The 7,565-nt window shown below is 37.5% G+C and overlaps 1 pseudogene; it reads right to left on the bottom strand.

Annotated features, from left to right (window-relative positions):
• Positions 1 to 4,080: 4,080 nt before the first annotated feature.
• Positions 4,081 to 4,858, bottom strand: LOC101537648 (DAZ-associated protein 2-like; annotated as a pseudogene).
• Positions 4,859 to 7,565: the final 2,707 nt, after the last annotated feature.

Below are 7,565 nucleotides of genomic sequence, written 5' to 3'. Positions count from 1 at the left end.
ACAAAGAGCACACTGTTGTTACTGTTTTTGGCATATCAAATACGTCATGAGTAGCTTGCCAGGTTCTGCCGTGAGGGAAAAAAAGAAAAAAATAAATAAAATAAAGAGGTTGCATGGCCGCAAATGTGGCTGTGTGCTCCAGGAAAAACTGTGTCGCTCTCTTCCAAGAGCTTTGTTTTATAGTCTCTGGATCTTGGTCATTGATGAGATTACATGGCATGGGTGGGCGGGGAGAGGCAGAGTTTGTGGATGTGACTGCCAAGCTACTGGAAAACTGGGGATCTGGGTGGAGGAAGCCCAGTCCCGATACGAGCAGGCTTGGAGATCTCAGTCATGGGTCCCGCATACTTGGGTCCCTCTGTCAGTTCCTTCATGTGTAAGGTTTGTCCAAGTGTATGGAGAGTTGCCTTGAACATGGCTGTGCCTGTGTTCTGGAGGTTTTCGGCTACCACAAACTCCCCTTGTACCATGTAACCTCATAAACGGCTAAGATCCAGAGACTATAAAGCAAAGCTCCCAAAATAGAGCCATGCAGAATCTCCTGCCCTCTCACCAGGCTGTCCTCACTGGGGGCCCCCTCAGAGGGGATGGGTTGAGTTTTCCTCCCCATCCCAAGCAGAGCCCTGGCAGTTGAAAACCTCCAGAATCCGGCCACAGCCATGCTCAAGGCCACTCTCTACATGCTCAGATGAGCCTCACCCATGACGGAACTAACAGAGGAAATAATAATAATAATAATAATAACAATGTTTTAAAATAATAAAAAAATAAAAACTATGTGTGTTCAAATTATTGCTGAAATATCAGAACTTCAACCAAAAATAACCCAACTGGTGCTGAGAACAGTTATCAGTTCATTGAAGAGAGTTTAGCCTTTAATCTTTAGAGGCAAGGTTACTCAAATGGAAAGTTTTGTAAATAAGATGTTGTAGAAAGGGAGTAAGGAGGAACAATAGGAAGTAGCAGGAGGAGAAGGATGAGTAAGCAAAGAGAAGAAAGAGAAGCTGACGATGAAGTAAAAGAAGAATAAACAATTGCAGATAATCTAAGCAGTCACCCTCTAAAATAAAAATCCTGTAGCTGAAAATTTTGAATACTGATATCCAGGAACAAAGTGGTCTACACAAAGGAAAACTTTTTAAGTAGTTCGATCCTACAACCTACAATTTATTTGAAAAAAATTGATACATCTCTAGTTATAAGATAGGTACACATATCAAACCCTGATAATAAATCAAAATTGTATTTTAAGACACATTTTTCATGATTGACACTAAGTTACAGAGTGAAAGAATCTTGGATTTAAGTCATAGTTAACAATGCCTCCATGATTTCAAACATCTTTAGGAGTAGCATGGTTTGACATTCAACAGAAAATGCTAACTCAACAGAAAGCTCGTTTTGACCTTCCTAATAAAATTGTAAATAATTATTATTTTCAAATGAATTTATTTCTCTCTCAGGACCTTCCTTCTTTCTGTCTTTCTTTTCTATCCTTCCTTTTTTCTATCTTCCTCTTTTTCCTTCCATTTGTTTATGCATTATTTCTTTTTCGTATTAAAAATTATCCTTTACTTACTGCAAAGCAAAAAACAGCAGTGAAATAATAGCACAGAATTTCCTGAAAAGTTTTCAAGGAATGGAAAACTGTAGGATAAGAGAAGCAGGCCTATTGGGAGGTAACCGACAGGAAATTAGATAGACCAGTTTCCATCCATAAGGGCAGTAATCTGCATATGAGAATGAGACCATGGTCTTTATAAATTAAAATATTTCCCAGAAGCCCCAAATTAAAGCATCATATAAAAACTTCTGATTGCTACATGTTAACTGTTCCAATTTTTTTTTACTTAAATTATGATAGCACTGTATAGGTCAAACATACATACTCACAAACTTCATTCCTGGTCACAATCTACAAATAAAAAATCCTTTAAACTAAGTTTAAATTGAATATCATAGAGTTACCTCATTTAGTTTGCTCAAAGATCAGACCTTCCAAGCTCTGGGACAGGTTAGACTCCCCACCTCCCAACTAGTAGTACCCTGGTACAACCTTGCCCTGCAAAGACATCCAAATAATGTTATCCTTGATAGTATTGATCAAAGAAAACAAGCCTGTATAGACCGTCAAGCTTTTAGTACACCTGTCCCAGGTGATCCATTTTGGGGTCATCTATGTTTATTTCATAAAAGTGTTAATGGCATCACCTACCACAAACAGAGAGGCCTTGTGCTCCAACACTAAAGCAAACATCGTTTCCATGAATATTTAACTAAAAGTCATATCTTATCAGTATTTGGCACAATTAGATTGATAATATCTTCCTGTGTTCTCGAAAATGTTCTAGGAAGATGATCAGAATGTTTTGTTTTGACTTTCTTTGCCTTAATAGGTTGATCATTGTCTATGAAATAATTTTTTATTTCAGATTATTTCTCCAGTGCCTTGTTCTCTGAGTGCTAACTTCAAAGTAGCCTTGCCTATAAGGACTTCCAAGTTTCATCTGTTTTGTCTCATAACAGGATTACTGGTAATAATTATGCTTAATAGGAACTCACTGTGAGTGAAGCCACCGTTCTTGCCTAGTTGTTGAATATAAATGTTGATTTGTGAAAGTATTCTTAGAAGTCTAAATGAAGGTTTAATAGTTTTAAGAGAATACAGGACTCTTTTTAGAAAAAGAAAAATAATATTTAGTTGGTCTGACAAACCATAAACAGATTTCCCCAGCAATTTCAGAATAAAGTTTTCTGTGTATTTTATGATCGCAAAATATATAAATCAGATAAAAAATTAGCTTTAATTTATTTTGGGAAAAAATGCACTCTTGACTCAAGGATGAATGAAAAAAGAAGTTGTGGTACATACGCAAGGGAATGCTACATAGCCATAAGAAAAGATAACATCATGCAGGTCGCTGCAAGTTGGATGGAATTTGAGGGTATCATGTTAAGTGAAATAACTGAAAGAGAGTAAAAAAATCCTGGGTGATTTTACTCATCTGTGAAATCTAGTGGGAGAAAAAAACAAGGGAATAAATAGTATCCAATGATGAAAAACCCTTGGCCTTGACTTACAAAACTGATTAACAGTGAGTAGAGAGGAAGTGAGGGAGAATGGAGATTGGACTCAGGTGACTTAGGTACACTGGAAGAAGTTGGTGGTTGCTTTGGTAGTGATACGGTGCAGTTCATTTGCATGTCAATACACTTTAAGACTTGTAATAATTTTATGTAAACTATAATAAAAATTGAATAAAAATCCATTTAACCATACCAAATAATGTGGAAAGCCTGAAAATCATAATAAGAATATAGAAGAGCAGGAATGATATAAAAAGTAAATAAATTGTATGAAGTTGTAGTAGGGAAGAGGCTTGCTAGCATCTCTGTCACTATTCAAAGAGTGCCACCCAACTTCCAGAATGATTGTCACAAAATAAAACCTGATGCTATTACCAACTTTTTTTTATAAAAATAGTGACTAGAGCCAGATTTATAGTACAGTGGGTAGGGCACTTGCTTTACATGCAGTTGACCTGGATTTGTTTCTTGGCATCTCATATGGTCTCCAAGCACTGTCAGGAGTAATTCCAGAGTGCACAGTCAGGACTAAGCCCTAAGCATTGTGGGATGTGACCCAAAACAAATGAAGGTGAGGGGAAGGTGGTTGGGGTCAGGGAGGATGAGGTTTCCTATAAAATAAAATGGTCATGATTTTCTTTTTTAATTATTAGGAAGATCAAAGTTCTATCCAAGCCTAATTTGATGTTTTATTACTAAATGCAAAGACCAGTACTACCCAGGAATAACTAAAGGAAGTTCCTATGACTGCTTCATCCACATTCATTTATAAATGGACAACTCCCCTACCTTAAAATGCTTAATAAGGAATTCATGTAATGACAACAGTACCATTATATAGTTTCATATTAAGTATGAAAGTTTGGGCACCAGAAAGAAACCCCATTATGTATGTAACCTGCAACTTCAGGTTAATGTGACTAAAGCAGTTACACTGTGAGAAGTACTAAAGTTATGTGAAATCTTTCTGGGCACAGAGGTAGCCTTGTTTCTTCATGAGACTTCCACGAAGAAATTTCTTTTCTGGTGAGTTACAAGGACATTGGCTCCCCGCATGACTGCAAGCTGAGCGACGCTGGGAGGACACCCAAGGAGTGGGAGAGGAACTTTGCCATCAGTGGCCCTGGCTCCAAATCTGGCACCTGCATCATACTCTTTCCAACAGCACTGCTGAACCAGGTGGTTATATGGAACCAGATGGATAATATTGGTTGGGTATTGTAGAACCATTGTCTAGTTCTCCCTCTCAGAGAACCCGGCAAGATACTGAGTATATCCTGCCCACACGGCAGAGCCTGGCAAGCTCCCCATGGCATATTCGATATGACAAAAACAGTAACAATGATGGGTCACATCCCCCTGTCCCTGGAAGAGCCTCCAATGCGGCACTGTCGGGAAGGATGAGTAGAGAGGCTGCTAAAATCTCAGGGCTAGGACAAATGGAGATGTAACTGGTGCCCGCTCGAGCAAATCAATGAACAATGGGATGACAGTGATACAGTGATACAGAGATTGTAGTACCTAAAGGAGCAACATACACAGACTGGGCCATGGGAAGGTATAGTGAATTGATAGGAAGAACAGTTGACCTGGTGGGCACTGTGGCAGCCCCCAGATGTAGAAAGCTCAGAAGACAAAGGTCTGATAGGCCTGTGGAGCATCAGTATAGGGAGGATCCTGAGGAAAAATGCAGGATAAGAAGGTCCACTGGATTTCCAGAAGGCTACCCCAGGTAGGTCGGCTGTGTGGAATATTGACATTTGCTGTTCATGGTGGTAATGGGTTGGGTTTGGCTTGGTGTCATGAACTGTTGTATTTATACATTTTCATCCCCTTCCTGTTTGCAGTCAATTCTGTGTCTCATGTTTTGATTTTTTTAAGTGAGGTTGGAGTAGAGGATACATGTACCTAGATTGACATATTTGAAGAACATTGAAAGATTCCCCTGCCCACAAATCATTTATTTTCCAAATTTTCAGGAGTTACCTGGAAATACCCAGATTATTTTTAATAGAAGCCATTCCTGGAAAATGAGGCCAAGCAGGCAGAAAGACTCTATGCAGAACTCAGCTTGGCAAGGACCAGTAAAACTTAGGAAGCACCAAGGTCACACCTGGCAACTCGCTTGGCTGCAGAAACCGTTGGAGCTACTGTGGCAGTGTGTGGAGCTGCCAGATAGTATGTGAGGAGCCCAGTAGAAGCAAGGATCAAACACAGGGCCTTGCAAATATAAGATATATGTATATATATATGTAAATATATATAAGCATATATATACTCAACTACTGGGGCTATCTCCTTATCCTCAGGAACAGCCATCTGTAATTGCTAGTGTGAGTTGATACAAAAAACACAATTAGTAGTTGAGAATTTATTTCAAGTTTGTATCAATAGCCTTAGAGTATGCCTGTATCTCAGTGTCATAAATTTTAGCATCCTCTTCAATCTCAGAAATATCCTAGCTTTGGGGCCGAGCAGCAATCCATTAAGTAGGGCTTTTGACTTACAGGTGGTTGAAATGGGTTCAATACCAAGCACCACATATGATCTTCCAAGACCTCCAGGAGTGATCCCTGAGCTCAGAGACAGGACTCAGCCCCAAGAACAGCTGGATGTGGCCCAAAAACTGAATCAAAACTGAGTCATGGGAATATTAAGTACAATATGTTAAGACCACAGATATTATAGGTGTCAGTTCATATTTAAACCCAGGAATTTTAGTTTAATGACATAAAATAATGATCCTTCTGCAGTTTTGCATTAAGCTGTATTTTTTAAAAAAAACTAAAGCATATTTAAAACGTTGTGAAATTTTACAGTAAATACAAAAAAAATCTCAATCTATTTTATAGTTCTCATAGTAAATAAGCATTGGTTTCCTCTTTAGACACAAAGGTACTATTTATAATACTGTGTATATATATGCATACACATGGATTATAGCTTTATAGCCACAGTAGTCAGAAAATCCTTATTAATTGCTGCCAATATTCATAGCAATTAATCACATTCCTAATCTATTTCTTTTTCAGTTGACATCTGGGGCTCAAGTCAAGTCAAGATGGGTGGTATCTCATCATTACATATTGATAGAACTCTCCTGAAAATCTGGGAACATTACCAGAAGCATAATAACCCTCATAAATAATCTATCAACTTTTGGACATTCAATGTAAAGAAAACATGACTCTTGACCTTACATTCACTTTAATGGTGTTTCATTTGTCTCACAAATGGATGCAAATTCATAATGTGGAAATCAATTCTGCCACTTGGAAATAATTAAGACACACACATCAAATAACAGCTTGTTAAATTTTTTTTCTAATTAAGTGATCCATCCCTGAGGAGTATTAAATTGGCCAGTGGAAATATAAATTACCCTAAACATGAGTGTTTTAAGATCAATGTAGAGGTCTTGATATGCCCCCTCTGCTTTTCTTATACTTTCCAGTCTTTAAACTACTGTTCTGACCGTGGCAGAAAGAAGAAAAAACCTTGATTCATTTGGAAAGAAAAATCTCCCGCAGGTTATCAAACTGTTTCTCTGTCCTATAGAAGCCATATGATGATGAGGCGGATATCATGAGAAAATTCTTTAGCATTTCATTTGCAATTCCATCATTCACTTAGACTTCAAAATATTAGCAGATATGATATCTGGCTTGGGAATAATGACTATATTTTAAAAGATGTATCTTATACTATTTTCTAGTGTTCCTTATACTTTCTGAGATAATATTCTTGACATGAGATTTATCAAAAATCCCATGAGTATTTGTCATTGCTGAACACTCAGTCACTAGTAGAACAGAACTTCCAACAAATTGGTGGTCAAATCTGGCTCTCTGAAAACCTTTGTATAACTTCTAAATAATCTCAATAATTACATACAAAATTGTCTGGTTAAACTCACCAAATTTAATCAATAATCCTTAGAGAGACATTTAAAAAGTATCTTGAATCCATAGACATAGGGTAGAGAACACTGAAGCCAAAAGCAAGATCTACATTCATATCCTGGCACTATTGCCTTTTCATTAGATACACATTGAAACACCGAAAAAGGGCCAGGCAGATAATACGATGGTAAGGCACTTGCTTTGCAGGTGGATGACCAACAATTCCATCAAAATATGAGCAAAAGTCCTGAATATACCTGGATGTTGCCTCAAAACCCAAGATTAAATGAATAAAACTCACGGAAAGGATTCAAAAGTTATGCTCTGAATCCTAGAGAAGTCTTCCACAGCTATGTAATAAGCTTCTTCTCTGGGCTGACAATGAGTAAATAGATACCTGGAAATTTAATTTTGCAAAGAATTGCCTCTCAATTTTAAACATTTCTCAAAATACCACTATGTAATAGATGAAATATGAAATATTATCCATCTATGATAAATATGGGATTTGGGCCCAAAGTAGAAAACAGCTTCTTTCTATGAAGTTAAATTAGCAAAAACAAATAGATCCACTAT

This window comes from Sorex araneus, chromosome 3, assembly GCF_027595985.1.
Source record: "Sorex araneus isolate mSorAra2 chromosome 3, mSorAra2.pri, whole genome shotgun sequence".
Taxonomy (NCBI): Eukaryota; Metazoa; Chordata; class Mammalia; order Eulipotyphla; family Soricidae; genus Sorex; species Sorex araneus.
This window is presented reverse-complemented; position numbering and strand designations above follow the sequence as displayed.